Genomic DNA, 12,134 nt, shown 5'->3' with positions numbered 1-12,134 from the left:
AAGCACGTAAAGATATTTTATTGGTTTTAAATAAAAGTACAATTTTATTATATTTGAATGTTATAATTACTATTTCAATTAATTACATGAAGATATCAAGAAAATTCCCTATTCATTCATCAGAATATGATCTTGTATTAGTATGAGACAATTAAGATTATATATAATGAATAAAATATTCAGTAACATATTAAAGTATGGAATCTTTAATGAATGATTACTAGTATTGTTTGTTAAGCATACGAGATGCGAGTAATCTAGATTCAGATTACTAATGTGGATAGACATCTTAGTAAAGGTGATGTCTATAATAGAGATTATGTATGACTGGACTGATGAGAATTAATTATCTTTATAAATTTTTCTTTAACATAAAGATTTATTTATTATTATAATAGATGATCATTTGTAGATCAGTCAAAATCCTGGGTATTCATGATTATGTTTATTGGATCTTTTGATTCAGTCGTTAAGGTCTCTTAGAATAATGAGGCTAATGACTTTTGTTTTGGAGACTTAATATCATGGATGGCTGGGAACATGAATTACAATATTGGAATCCATGTTTTTTTAACAGATCGAATATTAGTTCCCTTAAGGGTTAATTATGGAACTGAATAGTTGTTGAGCTCAAATATATAATTATTAGATTATAGATTAATTATTCGATAGTGAATTAATGGTACTTAAGGATCAAGAGGTAATTAGAAGGGTAAAATAGCCATTTTGACCAACTCTAATTAACGAACCAATAATGGAGGACAAACTACTTATATTGATTATATCAACGGACTACAAGAGAAAACTCTGTAAATATAATTCTATAAATACTTAGAATGCAATTTCATATTTATAGTGGAGTAATCATATAAATAATAAATAAGATTATTATCTTAAAGACTTTGATTAAAAATCTGGTCCATAGTCCCTAGATCACCTATGTCCTACACTTGCAAGGGTAAGGATGTCAAAAGAAGATTTGTAGAGAGAATGATTAAATTGCAAAGGAAATAATATTCCATGGCAAGGAAATAACTATGTGATAATTATGTGTAGTTGATTAATTGTGAATTAATTAATTATTTAACTATATAGTTTTTATTGTGAAAACTATAGGTTAAAATTAATATAAATCTTGTTTCTATTAATATAAAGAGAGAAAATAATAAATATCGTATTTAGAATATGATATTTATTTAGTTATTTTAAAACTAATATTTTAAGATAATGTTAATTTTGAATTAACTAATATTTATTTAGGGATAAATATATTGTCTTAAAAGTTGATTAAACAAACAAATGAGAAAATTAGGAAAACCCTAATAGGGTTCGGCGACACACTGTACAGTACAGTGTGTGGTGCCTAACTCAAGGATTTTTATCCCTGGGATTTGAATTTTGAATTTCAAATAAGTTTTTTTAATCAATTATTAATTTATTCCTTTTTAGATATGATTTAAATAAATAATTAATTATAAATATCAGACTAGTTTATTTTGAATTTTATTTTTGATAAATTAAAGATTATTTAATTATATTAAATATCTTTTATAAGTATGATAGTACGTGACTTTCAGAACAAGCTTTGATTTTTTTTTTATGAGATTAAAAATATAAACTCTCTCTCTCCAAAAAGCAATAGTTTTCTCAAAACCTGAAAACTATTCTAAACCACTTCTCTCTGTCAAACGTCTCTAGATCTCAAGTGTTGAGTACATCTAGAGAGTCACATAAATAAACCTTTTGAATCCTACATGCCCACACATGTCCTTGTGTGTTTGATGATTGGTCTGGAAGATCAAGGTGTGAGCTTTCATATTACTAGATAGGAAGATCGTTGATTTCATACGAAAAGACTTAAGGACACTTCATAGGCTACAAGAGGTAATCCATGATCTATTTTATATGGGATTTAATGTTTATATATGTATATTATCATGGATGTTATTAATATTTATTAAAATAGGTCCATATAATCCGCTGCACACCTTTCATTTGATTATTTAATACCAACAATTGGTACAAGAGCAGTCTATACATATATATTAAATACTCTGTGGGTTTCTTGCATTTGTTATATGTATGTTGATATGTATACTTTAATGGATGGTTATGTTTTTTTAATGTATGGTTGAATGATGGATCGTTAATTATATGGTGCTACTGGGTTAGGAATTTTATTGCTTTTCTAGATCTTATGTAACCCAAAAGGGCATAAGATTTTTTGTAAATTTTATTTTTGAAATATATAATTTTAAAAAAATCTGCACACAAAGAAAAGGAGGACCCGAGCCACCAACCAAGCTAGCAGCCCGATCCCTCCACAGACACGTGTGCACAAGCATAAGCCCCGTACCCGCGCGCACCTACTGCCTGACCGAGCCCCAACCGCGTGCGCACCTGTGTGCCTGACCAAGCCCCAGCCACGTGCGCACTCGTGTGCTTGACCGAGCTCCTGCGCACCTGCGTGCTAGCCATCCCACCCAGTCGCACCATGCCAAGCTCTAGTGCTCCTCCATGTTGCCGGCCTTAGTGATCTACGACACCATTCTTGGTGCCCAAGTTAGATCCTAATTTTGTGTCATTATCTTTTATTTAATTAATTTTAAATTATTTGAATTTAAAAGTTTAATTATCTTATTTTATTTTTATTAGAAAAATAAAATATCTTTTAGTTGGTCAAGATTTTATCTTAATTTAAAATAATTATTTGAATTTGATTCTTTAATTACTTAAATTCAAATAAATTAAAAAGATGACCAAAATGTTTATTTAATTAAAAGTTTGTTTTAACTAAATAAATTAATTAGAAAATTTGTTTCCAATTAATAGGATGGGCAGAACAAAGTTCCTAAAGATTTGCAAAAAGCTTAAAGAAGAGAAGAAGCATTCTTGGAGAGTCTTGAAAACTACATAGGCTTAGATTGCAATTTTATTTCTAATTTTTCAAAGGGTTGTAAATTTTAGAAATGCCTAATAGTACCCAGTTCATCATTTATTGTGTATATATTTATTTATTGTATTTATTTTAATAAATTTTCATTGATGTTTGATTGATAACACGATCATGCATTACTCAATTTCATGCCATTCATGAAACCCCACACCGTTTCTCATTAATCATGCATCTTTTCGAAAAATGATTATTTAGGATTGTCCTCGTTGTTTATATGAATTATTTTCGAGAAATCAATTGCATGTAAACTTCTAAGTATTAAATTAGTTAAAACTTGGTAACTCACGCCAAATAAAGGCAATAGATTTTATAGGCCTTTAAGATAACCAACTTTATGTAAAAAGCATTTTTTTAAAAAGTTAGATGAATGTAATGTGTAATTATTTAGTTCACATTAAATTATAGAAATAGACTCTTTTATAATTATAAATGTATTTTGTAATTAATTATATTCATAGGGTTATTAATAAACTAGTAATTAATTTGAAATTAATTAATTAGTTTAATAAAACACATTTAATCCAAATAGTAAGTGGGAGAAGGTGAACATCTCAATGTGACCTATGGTCTCTATTATTAGGACAACACCGTGAGATATGATTAGGGCCTCGAGGCAGCTTTGTTTTTGTCCCCCTAAGGAAGGTTTTTAGACATATTAATACCAAGATTGGCTTCTTACGAAGATAGGAATGAGTGATGCATTTTAGGCATGAACGACCCTAAGGTGGCACTCTCTAAGTTAAGTCATGAATTATGAAGTTATGGATTGCACTTACAAATATGTAATTAAGCTTTTGCAGTGGAGAATTGCTTTTTGACCAAACCAGCGACACTTTATATTTAAAAGAGAAAATAAAGAGTTATTTTAAGTTTTAAATTATAAAGATAAGATTGTCTTATAAGCTATCTGAATTTAACTTGACCGACCCTAAGGTGGCACTTTATTTGTTGGGTAGTTTTATCGTGGAAAAGTAAAAGTTAATTTATGTTTTTTAATTGTTGCATTCATGCAACATGTTTACTTTCCAAAACATTGATATTTTTCAAATGATAATATTATTGTATTTTATTTATTTCAGTAATGTCGAATGGTGGCAATCCAATAACTGATTTACTATCACTTGAAAAACTTAATGGTGATAATTTTATAAGATGGAAGTCAAACATAAATCTTATGTTAATCTGTGAGAGCCATACATTTTTCCTAACTGAGGAATGCCCTAAAAAGCTTGTTGCCACTACCCTGAAGAATGTTCAGGACAAGTATGATGCCTGAATTCAATCCAAAAATAAGGCAAAGTGTTATATGTTTGTGAGCATGAATGATGTTCTGAGAACAAAGCAAGAACCCATGGAAGCTGCGTTTGAGATAATGGAATCTCTGCAGGCCATGTTTGGGCAGCAATCTGATCAAAGAAGACATGACACTACTAGAACCTACATGACTACTAAGATGAAGAAAGGTAATTCTGTTCATGAACATGTCTTGCACATTATTATCTTAATGCATGAAGCATAAATACATGGGGCTGTCATTGATGAGTGCACACAAGTAAGCATCATACTGGAATCGCCCACTCCTGCTTTTTCTGCTTTCACCACAAACTATATTATGAATAAGTTGGAATTCAACATGACCTAGCTATTGAATGAACTGCAGAAATTTGAGTCTCTTAACAAATCCATTAACAAAGAAACCTTCAAACTCTGAGGAGAAATCCAAGAGGAGATAGAAGAACAATGATAAGGACAAGGGAAAGGGAAAGGGCAAGAAATCCAAGAAAAGCATGAAGGCACAGAAAGACAAGGAGAATAAGAATGACTACAATTCCAAGAAGAAAGAACCAAAAGGAAAATGTTTCCACTGTCGAGTTGAAGGTCACTAGAAGAGAAACTGTAAGAAGTATCTCTCTGAGCCGAAAAAAAAGAAGGTAAATGTGATTTACATGTACTTGAAGCTTGTGTAGTGGAAGACGATATGTCATCCTAGGTCTTAGATTCAAGAGCCATTAACCATGTTTGTTCTTCTATGCAGATACTTGTGTCATCAAGGGAGCTAGTAGATGGCAAGGTGACCATGCGAGTTAGAAGTAGAGCACTCTCGTTTCAACAAGAGCAAAGGGAACAGTCCATTTAGCTTTTGGGAATAGTTATCTTGTTTTGAACAATGTTTATTTTACTCCTAGAATTTCTAGAAATTTAGTTTCTTTATCTATGTTGCATGGACAAATTTTTTATATTTCTTTTAGTAATAATGCGAATATTATTTTGAAGAGTGGTTTCAAAATATGTCAAGCAGTACATAATAACGGACTGTATATGCTGAAACCAAATGAACAGACGCTTAATAATTCATAATTATTTAAAGTAGCAAAATCGCAAGGTAATAAAAGACAAAAAGTTTCAAACGAGAATCACACATATCTTTGGCACCTTATACTTGGTCATATAGGTCTCGATAGGATAAATCGGTTAACAATAGATGGACCTTTGAGAGAACTAAGAGTTGGAAGTCTTCCGGTTTGTGAATCTTTTCTAGAAGGAAAAATGACCAAACGTCCTTTCTTGGCGAAAGGAAATAGAGCCAAAGAACATTTGGAGCTTGTACAGAGCGGTGTCTATGGTCCAATCAATATACAAGCAAGTGGTGGGTATGAGTACTTCATCACTTTTATTGACGATTACTCAAGATATGGTCATACATACTTAATGCTTAGGAAATATGAAACCTTTGGTAATTTCAAGAATTCAAAGCTAAGGTTGAGAAGCAGTTAGGTAAGACTCTTAAGACACTTCGATCTGGTCGAGGTGGAGAATATTTTAATTTAGAATTCAAAGATTTCTTTCTTGAACAAGGTATTCTATCCCAACTCACAGCACCAGGAACGCCACAACAAAATGGTGTTTCTGAAAGAAGAAACGGGACCTTGTTGGACATTGCTAGGACTATGTTAAGCTACTTTTCACTTCCTCTGTTATTCTTGGGATATGCACTTCAAACGGCAACTTACATTTTGAATGTAGTCCCATCTAAGACCATAAGAAAAACTCCACTAGAACTGTGGAATGGAAACAAACCTAGTTTGCACCATTTCTGCATTTGGGGCTGTCCTACTCATGTTCTTATATCTAAACCAGGGAAACTTGATTCAAGGTCTGAAGTGTGCATTTTTGTTGGCTATGCTCCAGAAACAAGAGGCGGTTATTTCTATAGTCCCAAGGATCAAAAGGTATTTGTCTCCACAAATGCGACCTTCCTTGAAAATGACTGTATGAATAACTATAAATCTCGGACCAAGGTAGTATTGGAGGAACTCACAGCTGATAAGATTCCATCAAAATCTTCTTCATCATTAAATGATAAACAAAAAATAGAGGAAACCACGATTCCTGAAAGGAAACCCTGATGCAACATCGTAGTGGGAGGATGTGAGACAACCTGTTCGCTACAAACATGAGGCACATATCCTTGTTTCTAATATAAACAAGGATGATCCATTAACCTTTATAGAAGCAATGGATGATCCTAAGAAATAGAAATGGCAAGAAGCCATGAACTAAGAAATGGAATCGATGTATTCCAATTTTGTCTTGGAACTTGTGGATCCACCTAAAGATGTCAGGCCCATAGGGTGTAAGTGGATATATAAGAAGAAAATAGGTGTAGATGGGAAAGTAGAAACTTTTAAAGAGAGATAGTATCCAAATGCTAAACTCAGAGAGAAGGTATTGATTATTAAGAATCATTTTCTCCTGTGGCCATGCTCAAATCCATTCACATTTTCTTATCCATAGCAGCTGCCAATGATTATGAGATATGGCAAGTGGACGTCAAGACAGACTTTTTGAATGGCTATCTTGATGAAATTATCTATAACGTACAACCAGAAGGGTTCATAAAGAATGGGGAATATCAAAAGATGTGCAAGTCGCTGAAATCCATTTATGGATTAATGCAATCATCTATATCTTGGAATATCACTTTTGATGAAACAAGTAAAACATATGGCTTGTAACAAAATGTCGACGAAGCATGTGTGTATAAATACATCAAAGGAAAAGTGGTGGTTTTCTTAGTTCTTTATGTTGATGACATTTTTCTCATTGGGAAAAATGTAGAGACATTATGAAATGTGAAGAAGTGGTTAGCCAAAAAGTTCCAAATGAAAGATTTGGGCTAGGAAAGCTATGTTTTGGGAATCCAAATCCTACGGGATAAGAAGAACAAGCTCTTGTCACTTTCTCAGGCTAATTATATAGATAATGTAATGCCCTACTTCCTTAGAGCCATTACTAAGTGAGTTTGAATACGTGCTTTCATCTCGCTAATCGAGGTTTTAGATCAAATAGTGTAATTAAGCGATAAACAGAGAGAAAACCTTAGAAATATTAATTTCCATAGAAAATCATAAAAGGTTTACACTTGGGATCCCAAAATACAGTTTAGAAATGTTTACAACATAATAATTAAACCAGGTCGACTAGACGACAAAATCAAAGTTTATTTACAAGCATCTTCCAAAATCCTCTGGCTGTGGCAGCCAGGCTGGCCGAACATGTACACGCCGCCTCACACATGCTGTACTCATGGTTGGTTGATCATCTCTGTACCCTTTTACCTACACCACAGAGCATCTGTGAGCCGAAGCCCAGCAAGAGAACCCACAAGCAGATAACATATGCAGCACATATATATATCAAGCATACCAACATGCCACCAATGGCTAAACACGTACGGCCTAGCCGTTCCAGGCATTTACCAAGCCCTGGGGTCGCGGACCATGCCGTAAGGATATCCCAGGTATCCTTCTGGGGACTCGCCCTGGCAACTCGCACTCCACGTGCTCAGCGCTGCTCCCGGCCCCCTTGCCGTTCTCGGCCTTGCACTCAATGTGCCCAACGCCGTTCCCGGCCCTTCGCCGTTCTCGGTCTACACTGTTCCCGGCCCTAGCTGACCATTCACATCATAATTCACAAAGCATAACAAGCATACATAAAATTCTAGCATAATCAGATAAAGGGCTACGCCCCGCAGTTCTAACATATTGGGCTCGACCCTCCATTCAATCACACTGGGCTCAGCCCTGCACATCAGCTCATTCAAACACGTTGGGCTCAGCCCTGCACACAAGCTCTATGGGAACAAGGGTTCTCTTACCTGAGTTCCGAGCTCTCTGAGCACCGATGTCCCGAGCACAGTCCTCACACTGGAGCCTCGTCGAAATCCCTAGTCACAACACATCAACAATATTCAGTCATCAAGTTCTAATCCAATGAATAACCTCAAACCATAACCCTAACCTCCGGGACCTTGAATTCTATCAATCCGAATGATAAAATCCATCCCGAGCCTTACCCTTTAAGTTCCCAAGTAAAAAATATCATTAAAATCCTCACTGACACTAAGGGTCGCGGCCCCACCCTCTAGAGTCACGGCTAGCCTCAAAACAGAGGCTAGCTCTCCACTGTCCACCACGCGGGCCGCGGCGCGCCCGAACTCCTTCAGCCTCCCACGGCTGTGCGCGCATGCGGGCCGCGGCACACCCCTCCTAGGGCCGCGGCACTAACAGTAAACCCAGATTTTCCATTAGTTTTTTCATCCTTTCTTCAAACCAATTTCCATCAAAACCAAGCTAAGACTCCTAGATATTCAACATAATTACTCCAGCACAGAAACAACATCAAAACCTCATCAAAATGTGCTCCAAAGCTTAGCTAAAACACCCAAAGATTAAGCAAGCTTAACTCATGCAAACCTCTAAAACCAACAGAAAATGAAAGACTAAACCTTAGTGTTTAGAGCTTACCTTGCTGAGCTTAGTCCCAGAATTTTGATCCTCAATTCAAAAGCTTCAAGCTCCTAAATCATCCCAGCTGAAATCCCCTTAATTCTAGCCAATTCTTTTGAGTTCCTTCTTGAGTTCCACCTTAGAGAATGTAAGAGAAAGGAGAGCAAAAGGCTAACTTCAGTTCTTGGAAGAGTATGGTTGGTTTCTCAAGGTTTCTAAACAATTCCACACATTTATTTGTTTTATATAACTTAAGTCTAAAGGTTACCTCAAGGCTCGGGGTACCAAAACGTCCCCGAGGGCAAAAATGGTAAATTCCCCAGATATTCCCGCCTAGACATTCTATCCTTAAATATATCTCCAAATATTTATTTCTATGTCCCGATAATCCCATAACTCAACTAATACCCGAATTACCCCTCGACTCGCCCCGAGTCCGAATTTCAACCCCGTTGTGACTCCCTGGCTAACCGCTCCCCAGGACTGTCTCGGATCGTGCTGTACAGACATATCACACATATACCACATATATTTCATTTATCACATTTATGCCCCCAATATCCAGACGGGGCTCACATGCACATTTAACTCAATTAAACATGCATCATAATCATATATACACATAAATTCACATATAAGCATATTAAACCACTTATTGCCCTCCAGGCACACTAATCAAGGCCCTAAGCCTGATTAGCAAATTCGGGTTGTTACAACTATCCCCTCCTTACGGGAATTTCATCCTCAAAATTTTTCCGAACAACTCGGGATACCGCTCCCTCATCTCTGTCTCAAGTTCCCATGTCGCCTCCTCAATCTTGCTCTTCCTCCACAGCACTTTTACCAAGGCGGTAGTCTTGCTCCGCAAGACTTTGTACCATCCCCTCCTTAATATAATTCCATCCTTGAGATTTCCTTAAGTACATCAGGTTGTATACCTCATACCTCTGATGACAATTCCCAAGGTCCAATGCCTTTATCCTTATTCACAAATAATACCCAAGCGCGAGTACAATCTTGTTCCACAAGGTCTTGTCTGACAACCATACCTTCTTTAACTTTTACTTATACATTAAATCTACAGAACTCCAGTGTCTGCTTGATTCTCATCAGTCTCTTCGTTGATTATCCTTAATGCCAGAATACTTATGAATCATCATCCTTGCCAGGATAAAATCAACTTATAGGCCCGCGGCCAAACCCTTAGTACAACTTTAGAACTCCTATCGAAACGAAGATCATAACTCCCTTTCTGGAACCCCGTATTCCAAAGCTAACAGTTACAGGTTCATATAAACTTTCAGATAGGCAGACATCCTCTGCCCTAAGAATTCCAACATTCTCTTTGCTTTTCCTCTGAATTATTACTGAAGCACAGTGTCCACTAACTCGTAATTCCTTACTTTTACCTTACCAAGTCTTATGCCTTGTCACCTTAGCTGTACTCCAGCATCCAATACCGTGACTGTCTCATCAAAGAGTACACTTCCCTTGATACTCTAAAAGTTGCACATTCAACGCTCAAACCCTTAACATAATTGTTAAGCCTTCAGATTGCTATCCTCTTTGCAACCAGTCAGAAATTCCAGATTACTACTCTGTTTCCTTCGATCTCAGATTCTTCTTCAAAAACTAGAAACTATAGGGTCTCAATTCAACATTACCAATGCCCTATTTCCTTATCAGTTTATACAAACCAAAGTATGCTATCCTGTTCAGCCGAGTTATAACTTTTCCCCTGATCCATCACCTTATCTATAGGCTAATGTGATCCATTCTTATGATCCATCACCGCATTATTTCACTGTTCAATATTCGAGTATCTCAGGTTCTGCCGTTAGCTAAAGCCTCCCAGTATCACAAACCCTAGGAGGTGAAACAACACCCACCTATAATTTCCATTTCCACATCAAATTCCCTTTGGTCCATTTATCTGGTGCTTGTACCTTATCTTGTATAACACTCGTAGGGTTCTTCCCTATTCCCACAAAACCCAAGCTTTGGATTCCATTATCCAAAGGAAACATATGTGTTCATCACCACACACAATCACTATACCAGTTTCAATCATTATCCTGTCCATTCCACTGCGACCTGAGACGCTCTTCTAACTAGTACACACCTTCCAAGTAAGAGATCCACCCCAAAATAAATCTCCTCCTCGCACAATCGAAGACTTATAACATCAATCATCCATTGGCTGAGTTCCACTAAATTCCAGTCCCAAGATTATCTTTCTTACTAACAATCCAACACCCAAGTACCTTATGCTGTGCATAACTGTCAACTTAACATTTCAAGTATACCAACCACGTTTCATTCTTTCACCTCCCGCGAGGTTCGACCCATCCCCGCGCCAGTCCAAGCCTGGGCGTGCCTAACCTGTGGTGCACCCCCACGGTTCCATACCTATATCATAGATCAGGTCCTTTCCGCTATCCCTCTATACTTAACCATAACTCACGCATACTCTGGCATCACCAGATACCAGTCAACTCTTACTTTGTCTTCTGAATTCTGTTTTGACACCATTCGTTCCGTCTAACCTCAAGTTTCACGGTTCCTCCCATCTCTGATGTAGTTGTCTGCGGAGATACCTATGCGACAGATGACGCGCTTGCCAGCCTTGTAATGCTTCCTATCCTTCAAACGTTCTTCATTAACTTCTTCGTGACTTCAAATCAAATCTTCCCCTACCTGTCCTTTCTTCTTGTATCTCTACTCTGAGTACTCCCAATGAAACCCAAACTGACACTCCGTAGAATCTTACCTGTGACCTTGCTTCTTTGATACTAACGTCTTCAGCATAATAGCCATTCACTCCCCATTTCCGTCTCGGAGTAGTCCACGCATACTGCTCGTGAACTTGAAGGAGACTTGCTCAAACCATTCCGATATTCTCTACTTAAGAACTTACCTGTGCTGCTGTAGCTTAAGCCATTCTAGAATCTTTGTTACCAACTCCTCACATCTTACCCAGTACAAAATAAAACTCCTGAAATGTCTTTTTCCTTGATTTTAAGCTGGCAATAACCAGGTCGTAGATCAACTCCTGGAGATATTGCCCCATCTCGCACCTAATATCAAACTTTTCATTCTTAACCGCTGACACCAACAATCCTCGCCATACAATGCTCTGACCAACCCAAGATCAAATTTCTTTAATTGCTTTAGGTAATTCTTTCTGTCAGTCAGTGCCGTCTTCCAAGGCATTCCTGATACCAAATCTACCTGTAGCTTGACTTTATAGTAACCCCAATCTTTCCTTATATACCAATACAAGTTTCCCACTGGTTAGCTCAGTTCCCACCCAGTCCAATCAGAACACTTGCAATGATGTCTCTTATAATCCATGGTTATCTCTTAATAGATCCACTTCCACTCTGCCT

This window comes from Humulus lupulus, chromosome 4 (assembly GCF_963169125.1).
Source record: "Humulus lupulus chromosome 4, drHumLupu1.1, whole genome shotgun sequence".
NCBI lineage: Eukaryota > Viridiplantae > Streptophyta > Magnoliopsida > Rosales > Cannabaceae > Humulus > Humulus lupulus.
Note: the sequence above shows the minus strand (reverse complement) of the source record.